The sequence below is a fragment of the Sapajus apella genome, unplaced genomic scaffold (genome assembly GCF_009761245.1).
Source record: "Sapajus apella isolate SASKATOON/1434 unplaced genomic scaffold, GSC_monkey_1.0 scaffold23, whole genome shotgun sequence".
NCBI lineage: Eukaryota > Metazoa > Chordata > Mammalia > Primates > Cebidae > Sapajus > Sapajus apella.
In genome coordinates this window covers 9,173,989-9,195,019 of record NW_022436963.1, presented here as the reverse complement: position 1 = coordinate 9,195,019, position 21,031 = coordinate 9,173,989, and the positions used below count along the sequence as shown (strand labels likewise).

The following is a 21,031-nucleotide window of genomic DNA, read 5'->3' as shown; positions in this document are numbered from 1 at the left end:
AAAAATGGAAAGGATGGCAGGAGGCACTGGAAGCCTACCTATTTATCACTTAAAAATCCTTTAAAAATGTCAGCCTAAGGAAGAAAAGTAAGACACCTAATACACTATATATCAAAATATACTTTTACCATTAGGCCCTCACTTAATATTAAAGCTATGATAAAGCTATCAGTACTTTAGGCCAAGTGTGGTGGCTCATGCCTATAATCCCAGCACTTTGGGGGGGCCAAGGCGGGTGGATCACTTGAGGTCAGGGGTTCGAGACCAGACTGGCCAACTTGGTGGAGCATGGTGGTGCGCGCCTATAATCCCAGTTACCTGGGAGGCTTAGGCAGAAGAATCGCTTGAACCCAGGAGGTGGAGGTTGCAGTGAGCCAAGATCGTGCCCCTGCACTCCAGCTGGACTACAGATAGAGACTCTGTCTCAAAAGCAAACAAAAAAAGATATTACTACTTTCATTTATAAATGAGAAAAGTGAGATGCAGGCAGATTAAGTATCTTTCTAAAAGTCACAGAACTGGGGAACAGAGAGGCAAGGGTTCAAATAAGAAAATTAAAAAGGCCATTTTTTTCCTCATTATTTCACACCAACCTTTATGTTTCATTTATCCTTCAACCCTCCCACAGCTCTCTTCCAAAATAATTTACAACTAAAGACTAAGATGCAATTTGCAGAAAAATGTTCAAATGACATTTCATTTCAAATTCTTAGCTGACAATTTAAAGGCCACCAGGCTGTCTATAAGTTACTTATTCTCTGCTTATAATTCAAAATAGATCAACTGTTACTTTGATTAGCAGTTTGTATATTTAATTACAGACCATTAAGAAAATTATGTTGATATTTTAAATACATTTGAAACTTACAAGACTTAACATTTCACCCAGGGAGATAAGGACAAACAATACTTTCAAGTAGGAATATTTACCCTCAAAATTTTTTCTACATTGGAATTTTTTTTTTTTTTTTTTTAAATAAAGACAGGGTTTCACCATGTTGGTCAGGCTGGTCTTGAACTCCCGACCTTATGTGATCTGCCCACCTTGGCCTCCAAAGTGCTTGGATTACAGGCGTGAGCCACCACGCCCGGCCTCTACATTGGCCTATACATTAATGTTACATTGTATAAGAGTTTTTTTTTTTTTTCCAATAAATATATTCTTGGGAAATGCGGTAATATCTGGATTCTGGTCTGGTTATTTTCAGTAATATATGTCTGAACAAGTTAAATAAGGGGATTATATAATATTTATAGTAGTTTTCAATACATTTGCGGGTTACTAAGTCAATTTAGTGAGACGCAACTAGCATTTTTAAAAAAACATAAAATGGAACAGAATAAAGAATACATGAAATAAGGTTCAGTACTGTTTAGCAACACTTTGTTAAAAAGCAAAAAGAAATATGTATGTATACACAATATATATGTATGTATCAGTAACTCATGTTTGTAGCTCTTATGTAACTCTAAAATGACAACATATTTTCAAATTTAAAAGATTTTACATCAAGGCCCAGACACAGTGGCTCATGCCTGTCATCTCAGCACTTCAGGAGGCCAAGGCAGGAGAATCACTTGAGCCCAGGAGTTCAAGACCAGCCTGGGCAGCAAAGTGAGACCCCCATCCCTACAAAAGTTACAAAGAATCAGCTGGGCATGGTGATACAGGCCTGTAGTCCCAGCTACTCAGGAGGCTGAGCTGGGAGAATAGCTTGAATTCTGGGAGGTCGAGGTTGCCATGAGCCATAATCACACTACTATGCTGCAGCCTGGGCAACAGCATGAACCCGTCTCAAAAAAAAATTTTTTTCTTACATCAATATTAACCCAGGTTCTTTTCATTTTGACATGTCTATATTACTGTCCAAAGCATACCATAGTACCTTTGGCCTCCATTTAGCTTGAACATATAATTTACATCAGTTGCTCATTCTGCTTTCAACCTCCTAATGGCTTTCAAACACTTTAAAATAAAATCCAAAGTCCTTACTATTGTAGACCTACAGGATTTCATCCTGGTTCCCTCACAATTTAATCACCCCCATTCTTTTCCTTCTGCATCCTTTACAGTCACACTAACTTTTCCATTTATACCCCCGACCCTCTGTACTTGTATACAGCTACAGCATGTTAGTTTAGTTCTCTACGAAAACATTTTCATTTATATAATTTAACCTTTTGCCCTTGGTTGTTTTTAAAGATTGATATAAAAAACTAATGATTCTGTACCTGCTATAAAACAATTTACCATTATTTAGTCTACATTATGTATAGAAGCTATAGAGCTATTCTATTTACCATCAGGTTAGGTTTCTAAAGGTATAAAAACGTTAAACTGGGCCAGGCATGGCAGCTCATGCCTGTAATCCCAGAAGTTTGGGAGGTCAAAATTGGTGGATGACCTGAGGTCAGGAGTTTGAGACTAGCCTGGCCAACATGGTGGAACCCCATCTCTACTAAAAATACAAAAAATTAGCTGGGCATGGTGATGTGTGCTTGTTATCCCAGCTACTTGGGGTGGGAGGCTGAGACAGGAGAATCGTTTGAATCCGGGAGGCAGAGGTTGCAGTGAGCTGAGATGGTACCACTGCACTCCAGCCTGGGCGACAGAGACTCTGTCTCTAAATAAATACATAAATAAATAAATGTTAAACTGTTTGCAAGAGCCTAGAAAGGGACTATGCCTATAGTCCCTGGGTACATTTCCAGCAAATAGATATATTACTCGATCCTTTGTCAAATTCAAACCAGATACATCCTCTCCTCCATGCTGATAAACCTTCTTCTATCAGGCTTTTATTCTGGCCCCTTAAAAGAAGTAAGTTTTGACCACATTAAAAAATATATATAAAGAATCTGTTGAAGCCTTAACTACCTTTCTTTCCCAGTAGCCTAAGGATCATCCTAGCAGCTCTAGTGTTTGCATTAGCCACCAGACATTCATTTTGATGTTGAACAGTTGAGTAAGGAGCTCTGAATTAAAAAACCCTGTGTGGCTTGTGGGGAAAGTTCAACAGAAGCACTTTCATTGTTTTAAGGTTTTAATTATTTGATCACCTCCTTGCTTTCCCTGAATAAACTTTAAATCCCCAACAATCAGGCATTGATGGTTACCCCTATCTCATCAGTCACTTTTCCTTGTCTCTTGCTGATTATCTTCAATGACACAAGAAAAGCATTTTACAGGTTGCGCAATTTGCTCTTTGGTCTTCAGAAAGTTCCTGCTGTAGATGAATTCATTCCACAAATACATGCATTTTGCATCACTTTCAACTTTGCTACAATCTGTAAATATTTTCATTTCCACTATAATGATACAGTGATTTTTTAAAACTATTTCTACATTGATAGGTTTTGCAATATCCAAACACAAACAGATTAATAGCACATTTGAACTAAAGCTTCAGAACAAAGCACAAATACAGTAAACACACCACAAGCCAGGGGTCACAAACTCTAAGTCCACACAGGAGAGTTTTTAAGACATGAATGTAGAATGGATTCAAGGTAGATGACAAATACTGCAACAAAGATTTTTAATCTCCCTGAATCACCACCTAAAATCAGAGTGACTAAGACAACAAAACCAAAATCCCATGGGCAACATTTGCAACAAAAGTAGGTTACACAGTAGCCACACGAACCCCAAAATAAGTCTGGGGAAGACCACCAAGAGCCACAAGACCTGCATGGAATCAGCATCTGTGCAGAAGGATACATCAGGAAACAAAGGGGGCACCAAAAGAGCTATTAGGTATTCACTGGACAGTATAGAGGCCAACTGAAGGAGAGAAGCTGGAAATGGGAATGGTTTGGCTTAGTCCAATAACAACTGAGAGCAGGGTAAGCTCCTGGAACAGTCTGAGCCATACATATTTTTAAAACCAACCTACCAACCAAAGCTACCTTCCAGCATAGGGCTCCAAACTGAGGGAAAGCTGCTGGGAGTGGAACCAAAATTGAGCAGAACAGGGACAATAGAGACAAGGAAAGTAAGGTTCAGATAAAAGTGGCAAAGGGGAAAGGAAGCCACCATATTTTTAAACATTTTACAAAAACAACAGAAGAGGGAGCTCTGTGAATTAGAAAAGTTATCCTGAACCATGATCCCTTTTTAAAGTTCGGGAAAACTAATTTCATATAAAAATTAGCAACAGAAACGTATCAAGGTCACAACCCGTTATTTTAAGAAAAAAGGGAATAAGGAGCAGAATAATATCTTCACAGATAATGAAAAACAGTCCTTTGGAACAGATCAAAATTGTAAATTTCTATTTCAAAACAAGCTAAAAGACATAAAAATTCAAGACATGAAAGAGCAAAATAAATCACAATTATGCAACTCAAGAAAAGATAAAATAACTCAAAATAGAAGTAAAAGAAAAAATTCATTTTAGAAATGAATACAAATTAGAAGGATCACAAGAGTGACTAAATATAACAAATAATGCCTTAAAGTAAATCAAAGGTAAAAAGGGTAAATCTTTTTTTAACTGTAAAGAATGAAGAAAGTGGCATCAGCAAAATGCCAGAGTAGGCAGCTCCAAGCTTGTCTCCCCACAGAAACACTGAAAACAAGCAGAAACTATCAGAACGAAGCTTGTTAAAACTCTGGAAAACAGTCAAAGCTTTACAGCAACCAAGTAAACACTGAATCAAGAAAAAGGCAACTAAAATATAGTAGGAAAGCTTTGTGGCATTACTTACCCTAGTCCCATCCCCCTCTCCAGAACAAAATAAGTAATCAGTCTGAATTCCCAGCATGGGGCAACCTGGTACCTGGTTCCAGAAGCAGCAGAGCAGACCTTAATCACAAATTATTTCGTCTAATTTTCACCTGTCTGGGGGCTATATGAAGGATGGTGCAAAGCTTTCAACTTTGTTTGGCCTAACTTAGAAACCATCCAAGCTGGAAAAGTGACCGGCATTGCTTCATAAGTGGGATTTACCCCAAGTGGTTCAACTTTAAAAATGTATTTTATATCATAAAAGTATTTAAATGGCCCACATTTGTAGAAAAGGGAAAAAAAAAAAAAACAATAATCTCAATGCAGAAAAGGCATTTGCTGAAATATAACATCTTTTCATGGTAAAGGCACTCAGAAAGCTAAGATTAGAAGGGAACTTCCTCAACATGATAATGGGCATTCATAAAAAACCCACAGCTAACATGATACTCAATAGTAAAAGACTGAAAGTATTCCCCTTCAGATCAAGAACAAGACAAGGATGCTGACTTTCACCACTGCTATTGAACAGTGTACTAGAAGTTTCTTGTCTAGGGACAAGAAAAAGAAAAAAAAAAAAAGGCATTAAAACGGGAGATAAAGAAGTAAACTATGTTTATTCACAGGTGACATGATCCTATATATAGAAAATCCCATAGAATCCACAAGAAAACTGAGTTTGTAAACAAATCCAGCAAATTCACAGTTTACAAGATTAACACACAAAAAACAATGTTTCTATATACCAGCAATGAATAATCCAAAAAGGAAATTAAGAAGGCAATTCCATTTCCATCTAGAAGAATACCTATGAAAAAATTTAACTGAGGATGCAAAAGACTTTTACATTTAAAAATTGTAAAATATTGCTGAAAGATATTAAAGACAGTCTAAATAAATATAAAGATGTCCCCATGTTCAGGGATTGGAAGACTTAATATATGAAGGTATCAATATTATCCAAAACAATCCACAGATCCAGCAAAATCCCTATCAAAATTCCAATGACTACCTTTTCTGCGGAAATGGAAAAGTCAACCCTAAAATTCATATGGAAATTGTAAGGGACCTTGAGTAGGCAAAATAATCTTGAGAAAGAAGAACAAAGTTGGAAGATGCATATTTCCTGAATTCAAAACTTACTACAGAGCTACAGTAATCAAAACACTGTGGTACTGGCAAATGGACAGATATAAAGACCTAGGGAATAGAATCTAGAGTCCAGAAATAAATCCAAACATCTACAGCCTAGTGAATTTCAAAGCCCATTCAATGAAGAAAGAATCGTCTCTTCAATAAATGATGCTGGGACAACTGGACAGACACAAGCAAAAGAATAAAATTGGACCCCTGCCTCATACCATACAAAAAAATGAACTCAAAATAAATCAAAGAGTTAAATATAAAAGCTAAAACCATAAAATTATTTTCAGTCATTATTTCTTTGACTGTTTTTTCTGTCCCTTTCTCTCTCTCCTTCTAGGATTACCACAACGCATATGTTAGTAAGCTTGATGTCTTCTCATAAGTCTAGGGTATGTTCATTTCTCTTCAAATTTTCTCTCTGCTCCTCAGACACAGTAATTTCAATTGCCTTGTCTTCAAGTTTATTGATTCTTTCTTCTGCCTGTTCAAATCTGCCATTGAACTTTCTACTGAACTATATTTTTAATAATTTTCATCTCTCTACATGTTTCCCATTCATACATTGTTCTTCTGATTTCCTTTAGTTCTTTGACCATGATTTCCTTCAGCTCTTTGGGTATATTTAAGATAAAGTTTTTGCCTGGTAAGTCCAATGTCTGCACTTTCTCAAGGATGGTTTCTGTCCATTTTCCCCCCCAGTAACAGGCCATACTTTGTCTTCTTTTTTTGTATGCTTTTTAATTTTTTGGATATTTTGAATATTGTAATGTGGTAACTGGAAATCAGGCTCCCTTCTCTCCTGAGGACTGCTATTGTTACTTGATGAGGGGGGCACTCAGCCATTTGTTTATTTTCCAATGTATTCTTTGCAAGGATTATACTCCTTGCCATATTCAGTAACTGAAGTCTCTGTTATCTCTGCAGTCATCCAGTGACCTAACACAGATTTCCCTAAATGCCTGGATCCAATAAGAAAAGGCGTTCAAGGGAATGTTCTGTCTCTTTAAATCTTAAATGGCTAATACCAAGTAAGTCACTTCAGCTTGTGGGGGTTGAAACAGCTGGCACCTTAGCAATTAAAAATAGCAATCATAATACACAATCCCAATTTTTAAAGGTCCCAAATGCCCACCCAGGGACCACAAGTCACATCAGGAACACAGGCAACCACCATCTGGCTGCTACAGGATTAAGAGATGGGAGACAGTAGCTACTATGCCAAACACCAAAACAATGAAATTCTTTGAAACTTACCAGCCTCTTTCCTCATCAAGTACTCCCTTGAATGCTGCAAATGTTCTGCTAGACTCCAGAGTTCCAAAATAGTTGCTTCGGACAGTTCATGCCAGCTCAATAGTTCTTTCGGTGAAGGAATCAATTCAGAGATTTCTACTCTACTTTTTTCCGTGGCATCAGATTAAGACACTGAGGCTCAGGTATATTAAGCAGAGTGCCATGGCCTCGCAGCTATCACAGATTTAACACTGTTATTCCTACAAAATTTCCACGCTGCTTTTCTTCGCTACTTAAACTAAACACTCTCTGGTCTTTGATTACAAACTTACAAAATTCCATTTCATTTATGAAGACTTCCTGAAGCAATTAGAATACATAGAGCCAATTTCAATTCTACCTCCATCATTAAGGCAATCATTTAGTCTGTAACATTTAGTTGGCACCCATCTTGGAGAGACTGCACATCTATAAAATCATATGGAGAGCAACCCTAAACTGAGAATAAATTAAGAGAGTGTGAATTAAGTACCAAAATCCTGAGAGGCTGGTGGGAAATACAGTTAGGCATAATCAGTTGCTAAGGAAGCATTTATGAGTGAGGGTGGTAATCAGAATGAAAAGGCAAGGAGAAAGAGGAGGAGGAGGAGGAGGAGGAGGAACAGGTATTGCAGCAAATTTATATATAGCTAAGGCCCCCAGAGGGTAACAAAAACTAAATAAAGGAACAAGTGGGAAATGCAAGATACAGCTGTAAAGAGAGGGCCTTTGGCATTGGACTAAGAAGTTGTGATTTCTTAAGACAGAAGGCACTACTGACAGAGTTGATGAAAACATTGTTACAGGGAGATTAATCCAACAGCTCTGATGATCTAGCAGCTGTGTGTAGGATGAACAGCAGTGGGAGTCACTAGAAATAAGGAGACCCACGATTTGTTCACTTTTGCCACCAACAATTTAGTTGCTTCTTAGCGTATACAAACTTAGTTTTTATATGCATGTTCAACATTAATTAATTTATTTATATAAGCTTTCTGGCTTCCTGACTAACAAAGCATCACACATTTCAGAGGCTGGATTTTTTTTACTTGTACCACTGAAGGAGGAAATAAGAAGCTTTATTCATATTCTATAGGAAAATATATAGAGAAGTGGTTAAATGTTTTCACCAAAGTGAAATCTCATGTGTAAACTAGAATGAAACTTGCCAACATATTAACCGAAGGTCTTAAATGATGTTCATTTGCCAACATTTTTTTCCTCCTAGTGATAGTCTAGATATGTTCATTGTATAATAAATCTTTCTTTTGGGGCCAGCTCACAAGGAAAAGTGGAGACAGAAAAACAATTTCTATGTGGGAACTGAGATAAGTCTCTATATGGGAACTTAGATAAGATTATGAAAGAAGTAGGGAAGGTGGGAAAGATAAATTTTTAAAAGTATAATCAAAATAGTATAAAGCATATAAAACACAGCTAGAATTATATCTTTCTTCAGGTAATCCTTCTCTGAGAATTCAGGACAAAGTAAATTAGATTTCTGAATCTCAGAAAGACACAAACAGATCATCAGAATATTACAGTTCTGAGAGATGGGGGGTTACTGAAAGCCTACACTAAATTTTAATTTGGCAGTGATTAACCTATTTCCCAAACCCCCAAAACTGATGGGCTGACACGAAAATTCTGATTTTTTTTTCCTCTTGGGGTGTGTTAATCACAGCAAAAAAAAAAAAAACAAAGCAGCTGAGTTGAGGCTCCTATTTAACTGATACTAAAGAACAGATAGTGATCTCAAACCCAATCTTTTAGAGACCAAAATGTCTCTAATTATCTCAAAACATAACAAAATTATTAATACCAGTATTTAAAATACATATTTTATCCAAATGTCATGCATTTTAACATATTAGGAATAAAACAAGAGGATATTATGATATTTTAAATATGCAACACTCACTACACTTTTTAGGTCATGATTTTCCTCACAAAATGTTAAACCATCCTGAGGTCAGCAGAAACAACAACAAAATAATTGCACCACCATTCTTTTATTTCTGTTAAAAACCCTCACACAGACTAGGCACGCTGACTCACACCTGTAATCCCAGTGGTTTGAGAGGTGGAGGTGAAGCATCGCTTGAGCCAGGGAGTTAAAGACCAGCCTGAGCAACATGGTAAGACCTTGTCTTTACAAAAAATCCAAAAACTGCCTGGGTGTGGTGGTGTGTACCTGTGGTCCCATCTACCTAGGGGCCTGAGGCAGGAGGATCACTTGAGCCCAGGAGTTTGAGGCTGCACTGAGCTATGATGCACCACTGCACTCCACACTTGTGACAGAGTGAGAACCTGTCTCAAAACAACAACGACAACAAAAACAACACCTTCCTTGTAGAATAACAGCCTTGTTTGCCACAAAAGGAAATAATTGTGATCACATTTGCGGGAAATAAAGAACAAGGTCACTACGTTTAAAACCTTATAAACTGTTTAATAATGTATACAATGGGCTCCATCTAAGGAGAGTTGATATTGATCTATACAGTCATTAAAAGGAAGGAGAGAAACTAAAAGAAAAAAATTTCCATTAAAGACTGGTAAAATTGGAAAATCACAGGAATATGGAATCTTATGGCAGGGGGGACCTGCCCACACATAAAGAATTTATTTATCTGGAAAACAAATTCAGTGGAAATGTTAAAAGACACAAATAGTACACCTGCCCAAAAAAGAACATTCATAGCTTTTTTAAATGCTTTAAATTTATAAGGTAATGAAAATAATAATGATGGCCTTTTCATTCTTTAGGCACAATCATTCAAGTTGGCATATAACTTTGTTTAAAACATCTTAGCCTTTACTCATATTTCTTCATTTTTAGTGATAGCTAATTCTTTGAGAGATTTATCTCCTCAAAGCTTTGACAATTTAGACATCCACAGGTAAGTTCTTTAAAAATTAAAATAATTCTACTTTGGAAGACAAAGCAAACAAAGTTTCTGGGAACCATAAGTGAATAAATGAAAATAGTAACAATGCAATTTATGAAACAGTCATTTTGTCTGAGATGGGAAACGATTATCTGGAAGAAGGAAAATAAACCTCTTATATGAGTTTAGTACAGAGCTTCCCATTTATCTGCTGCCACATGATTCAGATGTTCAAACAATAGTCTGCTTCCAATACCTCTCATGATATCCAGCACTTTTCAGAATGAGTAATGCTCCCAATTAAGAATCACTAATTCTTTTAAAATTTTGAACTGAAATATAGTAATAGAAAGTATCACATTCAAATTCTACCTCTTTTATGACTTAAACATAAAGCCCTAGACATTTTTCCCTAGAAAGTTTTCGGAGCCAAAGTTTATGAAGTTTCTTTTAAAGCATTGCTGATTTCTTTCATTACCATCAAAGGTAACATCACTTATATCCAGAATTCAGGTATACAGAAGTTTTAACAACAGAAAGCAAGGCCAAAGAATTATTCTACAGTGACAAAAGGGTACCACATAATTTACAATAATCACTGCTAGTTTTTCAGTGCTTAACATGGGCTTGGATAAACTACTCTGCATGCATTTTTTCACTTAATTTATTTAACAACCTTATGAGGCAGATGCTATATTATCCCTACACTTCAGGTAAAAAAAATCAGGACTATGGCCGGGTGCAGTGGCTCATGCCTGTAATCCCAACACTTTGGGAGGCAGAGGCAGGCAATCACCTCAGGTCGGGAGTTTGAGACCGGCCTGATCAACATGAAAAAACCCAGACTCTACTGAAAATGCAAAATTAGCCAGGTGTGGTGGCACAAGCCTGTAATCCCAGCTACTCGGGAGGCTGAGGCAGGATAATCACTTGAACCCAGGAGATGGAGGTTGCAGTAAGCCAAGGCCGTGCCACTGCACTCCAGCTTGGGCCATAAGAGTGAAACTCTGTCTCCAAAAAAAAAAAAAAGAAAAAGAAAAAGAAAAAGAAATCAGGACTAAAAGAGTAACTTGCCAAAGGGTCTCCTAAGCTAGTAAACTTTTGATCTCAACCATGGCAATTTTATATCCACTATCTTTACTATTTCTCCACACCTCCTATAAAACAGGAATAATTTTGTTCATTTTATAAAAATCAGTAAGTTTAGGCTGACAAACCAAGTGACCCATCTATAGTCACAATGATAAAAATAGCAAAACAGCAATCAGACCTTAAGATACCAAATTATCAGGAAAGGTAAGCTTTTTAAAATTTCTTTCAGAAATTCATTCACTACCTGCTACCACCTATTTGAAACAAAATCGTAATAAATTGGGTTTTCCAGTTTCTGTGTCCATGACAGAGTAGAAGGGAAGTAGCTTTTGCTTATGATAGGGACTATGCTAGGTACTTTACATATACTACCTCATCTAAACTTCAGAACACTATGAAATAAGCAGCATCCCATATCAACAGAGTGAGGAGTTAAAACATAAGTCCAAAGATAATACAGAAAGAATAGCAAACAAGGCTTTTTAGACTCCTCATGAATATGGCAAATTCTTTGAAGATTGGGATATCCCCAGCCCTAAACAAAATGCCTTCTGAGCAGAAACCAAATGAATATTTTAAATAAATATTACGTGATTGTAACATCTACAACCTAGACTCATCTCATCATTTATCCACCATTTCCTGAGTATCTCTTAACAGAAATTATGTTAGCAGCCACTAATAATATAATGGACTTGTGACCATGAGAAATCACTTACAGTAAGTTCATAATAACGGTAATAATACTATCAGTAATAATAACACCTCAGGACATCTAATGTGTCACCAATTCCTATGATTTCTAATTCAGTAAAATCTCTCAATTCCATAATGCCTTTCCCTTCAATTACAATTCCTCTTACTCAGGACCCTAACCATTGCCAAGATAATTACACACTATACACCCTCCGTACTGATGCTAGACTTATTTCCTAAAACACAAACCTGATCACATTGTTTCACTTCAGGACTGTTGACACTCTGTTGCCTTCAAAATCAAGCCCAAGAGCTGTGACTTTCAAAGTCTTTTAAAATGACCCTAATCACCCTATCTAACCTAATCTTCCTCTTTTCCTCAAAGTACTATCCATTCACCCTTGCTTAACTACTAGCAGTCCCCTGTACAAGCCTCAAGCCTCTGTGTCTTTCCTTATGCTGCTATTGGACTTGAAAAGCCCTTGCTTTCACCCACCCATAATCTCCACATGTTAAAAGTCTCCTTTTCTTTCTGAAGTTCAGTTTAAACATCTTAACAAATAAGATTTCTTTCAGATAACATTTCTCACTAAATAAACACTTGCCCCCAACTAAATCAGAGACTCGGACTTTATTCCAAGTTAAGCAGCTAACTCTAAAACCTCTATTTCCAAACCACATTTTGAGTAGCACTATATAATCTGATCTTTTCCATATAACATTCATTCCCCGTCAGTAAATTCCAAAAGGCACAAGTCACAAATGACTTTTCAAAATGTAGAAGCAATAAACGATATAATTCATACTCCAAAATGGAAGCTATTAAGTTTTAATTTAACATAAAATAGGCCTAACTGTATTACATGCAAATAACGGATGCTATATGGAGCAGAACATACATTAAAGGTTTAAATTTGGCTAGGTGCAGTGGCTCATGCCTGTAATCCCAGGATTCTGGGAGACGAAGGTGGGTGGATCACTTGAGGCCAAGAGTTTGAGATCAACCTGGCCAACATGGAGAAACCCCATCTCTACTAAAAATACAAAAAATAGCTAGGCATGGTGGCACGCACCTGTAGTCCCAGCTGCTTGGGAGGCTGAGGCAGGAGAATAGCTTGAACCTGGGAGGCAGAGGTTGCAGTGAGCTGAGATGATGTCACTGCACTCCAGACTGGGTGACAAAGCAAGATGTCGTCTCAAAAAAAACAAAAACAAAAACATTTAAACTCAAGCTCTATCACCTTCTAACTTACTGTGTGACCATGAGCAACCTACTAAGCCTCTTCGAGTCTCCCTTTATCTAAATCAAGGATAGCATCGGTACCTACCTTAGAATGTTGTAAAGGTTAAAGGATATAAAGCATTATCACAGTATTTGTACTAGTAACTACTAAACATTATTAAGCTCATAGAATACAGTATGTGTAAATACGCAATCACTTAGATTTTCTTCAGCTAGGGAACAGATTCAGGACTTTTCTTTATTGGTTAAGGTTCTTAAAAATAAGGTTCTTTGACAATTAATTACTTAAACAGCTGATAGAGATACAAAAAGGCTGGTGCAAGTGGCTCACACCTGTAACGCCAGCACTTCGGGATGCTGAGGTGGGAGGATTATCTGAGCCCAGGAGTTCAAGACTAGCCTGGGCAAGATGGTGAGACCCTGTCTCTAATTTTTAAAAAAGGCAGATACAAATAGATCAGTAACAGCTGAACTCGAATATACATAGGTGTTAAACATATAATATTTTATGGTTATTATCAGAATATGGTGATAATAAATGGTTATCATAAATAACCATATTTATAATATTCATGATAATATTCATGTGTGATGTGGGCAATGGAGTACTACTGCACAGAAGGAAGTTGCTAAGCCTTTGTCTCACAGCATGGACTGAAAACCAATTATAACAAATACAAAACACTGTGATATGGATTAGGGCAGTGGTCCCTAATCCATAGTTAGTATTGGTATTGGTCTGTGACCCGTTAGGAAATGGGCCACACAACAGGAGGTGAGCAGAGGGTGAGTGAACATTACCACATGAGCTCTGCTTCCTGTTAGATCAGTGGCGGCATTAGATTCTCATAGAAGCACAAACCCTACTGTGAACGATGCATGTGAGGGATCTAACTCTGCACATATAATGCCTGATGACCTGAGGTGGAACAGGTTCATCCTGAAACCATCCCCTGCCTACCGTCCATGGAAAAATTGTTTTCCATGAAACCAGTCCCTGGTGCCAAAAAGGTTGGAGATCGCTGGATTAGGGGATCCTGAAGTTTTGGGGGTTTTTTGAGACAGAGTTGCTCTGTCACCCACGTTGGAGTACAGTGGGTGATCACAGCTCACTGCAGTCTTAACCTCCTAAGCTCAAGAGATTCTCCCACCACAGCCTCCAGAGTAGCAGGGACTACAGGCATAAGCCACTACACCCAGCTAATTTTTTGTTTTATTTTTGTAGAGACAAGGCCTCACTTTGTTGCCCAGACTGGTCTGGCCTCAAGTGATTCTCATGCTCCGGCCTCCCAAAGTCTTGGGATTACAGGTGTGAGCCATTGCACCCAGCCCTAAATAAAGTTATATCAAGAGGAAATTTCTAGTCAGCTCTCATGTATATGTAAGTATGCTTAGAATATATTATACAGACTAGGTTAACAATCTATAACTATTCAATTAACAGTGTGAACCAGTTTATTAATAAATTAAGCTAAATATATTTAGTAGATGTAATAATTCCATTTCTAAATCAGGGTCCTACTGTACTTCTGGCCCTAAGTAACAGGGCTGGAAACCCAGTCAAGCCACAGAATAATGCTCGGAGGGCTGGGCACGGTGGCTCACACCTGCAATCTCAGGAATTTGGGAGGTTGAGTGGGCTCACTGCTTGAGTTCAGGAGTTTAAGACCAGCCTGGGTAACAAAGCGAGACCTTATCTCTACAAAAATATCAAAAAATGAGGCAGGAGGACCACTTGAGCCCAGGTGATTGAAGCTGCAATGATCCATGATTGTGTCACTGAACTCCTGCCTAGGCGACAGAGATGGACGGATGAAAGGAAGGCAGGCAGGCAATTGAAGGGCATCCTGGGATGGGTTCGACCCTAGAAAGAGGGGCTCGTGACTTGGAAAGTATGGCAGGGGGAGAAAAATAAGATAAAATAGGAAAAGAAAAAAATAATGCTTACAGAAGGTCATATATAACCCATTCTGTTCAAAACTCAAAATGCTACTTAGGACAAGGACACCCTTTAAGGATAAAGGTCTTCCCATTACGCCTTCCTATAGTATTTGAAACTTCACCTGACTCCAAAACTCTCAAGAGACTTAAAAGTTCAGGAAGATGGGCAACTAAAAAGCAGTTCAATATAAGCTTGACAAAGACTAAGACTAGTGATAATTAGCTCTGGCAAGAATGCAGAGAAAACAACATTTTCACATACATCATCTCTCAGTATCCATGGAGAGGACCGACATCAAATCCACGGATATTCAAGACACTTTTATCAAATTATGTAGTAGTTGCATAACACCTACACACATCCGTCTATATACTTTAAATCATCTCTAGACTACTTAGAATATCTAATGCAAATACTACATAAATAGTTGTTATAATGTATTGTTTAGAGAATGACAAAAAGAAAATTCTGTACATTTTCAGTATAAATGCAACCATCCTTTCTTTCTCCAAATATTTTCTATCCAAAATTGGCTGAACCCAGGGATGTGTAACCCTTGGATACAGAAGGCCCACTGTCCTGGACATTAGAGTATAAACTGATATACTTTTTTGGAAAATGATTCAGCAATATCTATTAAAATTTTGAAAGCTTATACCTGCCTGGGTATGGTGGCTTGTAATCCCAGCACTTAGGGAGGATCTCTTGAGTCTAGGAGTTCGAGACCAGCCTAGTCAACATGGTAAAACACCACTCTACTAAAAATACAAAAATTAGCCGGGCATGGTAGTGGATGCCGGTAATCCCAGCTGCTCAGGAGGCTGAGGCAGGAGAATCACTTAAACCTGGGAGACATAGGTTGCAGTGAGCCAAGATCACACCACTGCACTTCAGCCTGGGCAACAGAGCAAGACTCTGTCTCAAAAACAAACAAACAAACAAAAGAAACCATCCAAATTAGAAAGGAAGAAATAAAATTACCAGTTCGTAGATGATACGATCTTGTACGTAGAAAACCCTAAATGGTTCAGAAAAAAACTGTTAGAATAAATGAATTCAGCAAAGTAGTAAGATACAAAGACAATACAGGAAAATCAGTTGCATTTCTATATACAAAACAATGAACAATCCAAAAACGAAATTATAAAAACAATCCCATTTTCAGTAGCATCAAAAAGAATTAACTTAGAAGGTTGGGAAAGGGGTTAACAAAAAAAAAGTAAAAATTAAAAAAAAAATTAATAAGGCCGGGCACGGTGGCTCAAGCCTGCAATCCCAGCACTTTGGGAGGCCGAGGCGGGTGGATCATGAGGTCAAGAGATCGAGACCACCCTGGTCAACATGGTAAAACCCCGTCTCTACTAAAAATACAAAAAATTAGCTGGGCATGGTGGCGTGTGCCTGTAATCCCAGCTACTCAAGAGGCTGAGGCAGGAGAATTGCCTGAACCCAGGAGGCGGAGGTTGCGGTGAGCCGAGATCGCGCCATTGTACTCCAGCCTGGGTAACAAGAGCGAAACTCCGTCTCAAAAAAAAAAAAAAATGAATTAACTTAGGAATTAACCAAAGACGTAAAATATTTGTACAATGAAAACAATTAAACACTATTGAAAGAAACTAAAGACATAAATAAATAGAGACACATCCCATAATCATAGAAGTCTTAATACTGTTAAGATGCCAATACTACCCAAAGCAATCAATAGATTCAATGCAATCCCTATCAAACCTCTAATGATTTTTTTTGGCAAAATTAGAAATGCTCATCCTAAAACTTATATAGAATTTCAATGGCCAAAACAATCTTGAAAAAGAAAACAAAACTGGAGGATTCATGCTTCCTGATTCCTATTACAGAGCTACATTAATCAAAACAGTATGGTACTGGCATAGAGTTAGACATATGTCTAATATTCAAAAGAATATGAATAGAGAGCCCAGAAATAAACCTTCATATATACAGTTAAATGATTCTATACAAGGGTGCCAAGATCATTTAATGGGAAAGAACAGTCTTTTCATCAAATAGTGCTAGGAAAACTGGATATCTGCATACAAAACAATAAAGTTGGAGCCTAATATAACACCATATACAAAAACGAACTCAAAATGGATCAATGACCTAAATGCAAGACCTGAAAGTGCAAAATTCTTAAAAGAAAACATCAGGCAAAAGCTTCACAACATTGGATTTGGCAGTGATTTCTTGGATGTGACACCAAAGGCAAAAGCAACAACAGGAAAGACAAAGGGGACTTCATGAAAATTAAAAACTTTTATACGTCAAAAGGCACTATCAACAGACAGAATGGGAGAAAATATTTGCAAATCATATATCTGATAAAGGATTGATATGCAGAATATATAGAGAATGCCTAAAACTCAACCACTAAAAAACAAAGAACCCAATTCAAAAATGTGCGAAGGACTTGAATAGACATTTGTCCAAAGAAGATATATGATGGCCAATAAGCACACGAAAAGATGCTCAACATCACTAATCATTAGAGAAATCCAAACAAGGAGATACCACTTCACACCCATTAGGATAGCTATTATCAAAAAAAGTAGAAAATAAGTGTTGTCAAGGATGTGGAGAACTGGAACCTTTATGTACGGTTGGTAGAATGTAAAATGGTACAGCTACTATGGGAAACAATATGGCAGTTCCTCAAAAATTTTAAAACAGAATTACCATACGATCCAGCAATTCCCTTTCTGAGTATATACCCAAAAGTAGGGTCTCAAAGAGATATTGGTACATCTATGATCATAGCAGCATTATTCACAATAGCTAAAATGTGAAAGCAACTCAAGTGTCCATCAAGAGATGAATGGATAAGCAAAATATGATATAAAAATATATATTCAATAAAATATTATACAGCCTTAGAAAGGAAGGAAATTCTGACATATGCTACAACATGGATTAACCTTGAGGACATTATACTGAATGAAGTAAGCCAGTCACAAAAAGACAAAATACTATATAATTCCACTTATGTAACATAGTTACATGGGTCCAAAATCATGGAGACAGAAAGTAGAATGGTGTATGGTAGGGATTGGAGGGAGGAGAAAATGAAGAATTACTGTCTAATGTGTAAAACTTTCAGTTTTACAAGATGAAAAGACTTATGGAGATAAATGGTGATAATGGTTACAGAACATTATGAATGTAAATAATACCCTGAACTATATACTTAAAAATGGCTATAATGATAAATTTTATGTTACATGTATTTTATCACAATAAAAATTTTTAAGGCAGCTAGATATATGAGCCTAGAGTTCAGAGGAAGAAGTCTCAGCTTGAGATATAAATTTAGTTGTCATCAGCATATAAACAGAATTTAAAGCCAAGAGACAGGATGAGATCACCAAGGGGACAAATACAAATAGACAAGAGGTCCAAGGACACGGAGCAGTTCAAAGTTTCAAGGTCATGGAAACGAGGACCAACCAAAGGAAATCATAAAGAATGGCCAGTAAAGTACAAAGAAAACCAAGAGAAAGTGATATGTCCTGGAAGCTTTGTGAATAATGTTTTCCAAGAATGTGGGAGAGTTAACTGTCAAATAACGCTGATAGATCAAGTAAGGTAGGCGACAAACGCTGATCACGGGAAATAATCTGAAAGCCACTGTTGACCCTGGCAAGAACAGCATAGATATAGTGGAGGATAAATGCCTTACCAGCATGATTCCAAAGAAAATGGACAGAAAGGAATGAGAGGCCATACATATAGATAAATCTTTTAGGAAGTTTTGCTCTAAACAGAAGCAAATAAATCAGTAATGCTACTAGAGAACGTGAAGTCAACAGAATTTTATTTTTTATTTTTTGAGACGGAGTTTCACTCTTGTTGCCCAGGCTGGAGTGCAATGGTGCGATCTTAGCTCACTGCAACCTGTCTTCTAGGTTCGAGCGATTCTCCTGCCTCAGCCTCCTAAGTGCTCAGATTACAGGCATGTGCCACCACACCCAATTAATTTTGTATTTTTAGTAGAGACATGGTTTCTCCATGTTTGTCAGGCTGGTCTTGAACTCCTGACCTCAGGTGATCCACCCACCTTAGCCTCCCAAAGTGCTGGGATTTACAGGCATGAGCCACTGTGCCCAACCAACAGAATTTTTTTAATGACAGGAAAATTGTTGCAGGATCCTTGGGGTTTTGCTTTTCTGGTCAGAAACCTCTGTGGCTGGTGGCACCCTTGCCTGAGTTTTGCTCGGGCCTGTTGGGCTCATTCTGCCTACTTGGCCTGGCAGGGTACACTCGGTTTACGCTACTAGCCTGGATCCCACGCCTGCCAAGGGCAACCCAGGCGTGGAGTGTCAAAGGGTGTGTGAGCAAGCGAACATGGGGTCCAGCCACTGGGCATAGGCATGCCACCTGCTGCAGCAGGGCAGGGAGCTCCAGGTACCAGCACAGGTGCCAGCTCTCTGTGAAGCTGTGGCTTAATCAGGCATACTGCAAGCAGCTTCCACAGCTGCCACTGGTTAACATGGTGGCACCTGGAAGCTTGGCACCTCCAGGGACTTCAGGGCCCCAAAGAGGGAGTCTCATCCCTGGCTTGGGGAGCTGCAGGTCTGGGCTACTTGAAGGGCTGCAGCTCTTCTCTTCACCTGCAGTGTGGCAAGCAAGGGGCATGTTTCAGCCCTGTTAGTTTTACAGCTCTTTCACCCTTGCCATTCAGCAGGTCCCGAGTTCTTGTCCTGTGTCCAGGAAGAATGAAGTAGGCAAACAAGTTGAGAGTGAGCAAGGCAAAGAGGAGCTTTATTGAGTGACAGAATACCTCAGAGGAGGCCCTGAAGTGGGTACCTCCTCTCTACAGGCAGGTCATTTCAACATCTGCTCAGCTCTGGCTGAGCCCAAGGCTTCTATGGGCCTCAGAGGGGAGACAGCCAGCTGGTCCATGAGCAGGATTGGAAAAGGCACCACGAGTTCCCACTTCTGTCTGTAGGGCTGAAGGTGGGGCCTCACCAGGGACCTAACCCCTTCCACCCAGAAACCTGTCTGCCTCCTGCTGCTGTTCGTGGTGCCCAGGCTGTAGGTGCCAAGGGGTGACTGCAGACCACTGCTGAGCTGCCCTCAGCCCCCCATTGGCTTCTTTCCTATGCTCATCGGCACCCAAAGTCCAGAGAGGGCCAAGGTGGCAGGAGGCTGGTGTGTCAACAGCTTGGAACTGGGAGCAGACACTTCCAAGCTTGCAAGGGCAGGGGGGCCTTCCTGGGACCCCAAGAGTGCAGGGATGCCTGGGTCCACAGCCATGGTTTGAGTGACTGCAGCTGCACCTGGGGGTGTGGGGGCTGGATTCCTGCCTGCTCCACAGAGCAGGAGACCTGGGAGTGCAGCTGAGACTTGGGTGGCTGCAGCTATGCCCGGGAGAGCGGGGCTCCTGCCTGCTCCCCAACCCCACCAACAGCTCAGGGAGGCCTGGGTCCACAATCATGAGAAAGAACAGCATTACATAATGGTGTAATGCTAGAGGGATCAATTCAACAAGAAGAGCTAACTATCCTAAATATATATGCACCCAACACAGGAGCACCCAGATTCATAAAACAAGTTCTTAGAGACCTACAAAGAGACTGAGACTGCCACACAATAATAGTGGGAGATTTTAACATCCTACCATTGATATGAGACAGATCAATGAGACAGAAAATTAACAAGAATATTCAGGACTTGAACTCAGTTATGGATCAAGTGGACCTAATAGGCATCTATAGAACTCTCTACCCCAAATCGACAGAATATATATTATTCTCAGTGCCACATGCCACTTATTCTAAAATCCACGGCACAATTGGAGGTAAAATACTCTTCAGTAAATGCAGAAGAGAAATCATAATAAACAGTCTCAGACCACAGTGCAATCAAATTAGAACTCAAGGTTAAGAAACTCACTTAAAACCACACAACTACATGGCAATTGAACAACCTGCTGCTGAATGACTCCTGGGTAAATAATGAAAGTAAGGCAGAAATCAAGAAGTTCTCTAAAACCAATGAGAAT

The 21,031-nt window shown here is 38.7% G+C and overlaps 1 protein-coding gene across 18 annotated transcripts in view; it reads right to left on the bottom strand.

Annotated features, from left to right (window-relative positions):
* Positions 1-21,031, bottom strand: part of SLMAP (sarcolemma associated protein) — a 169,150-nt gene that overhangs the window by 103,450 nt on the left and 44,669 nt on the right. The window lies entirely within an intron of this gene.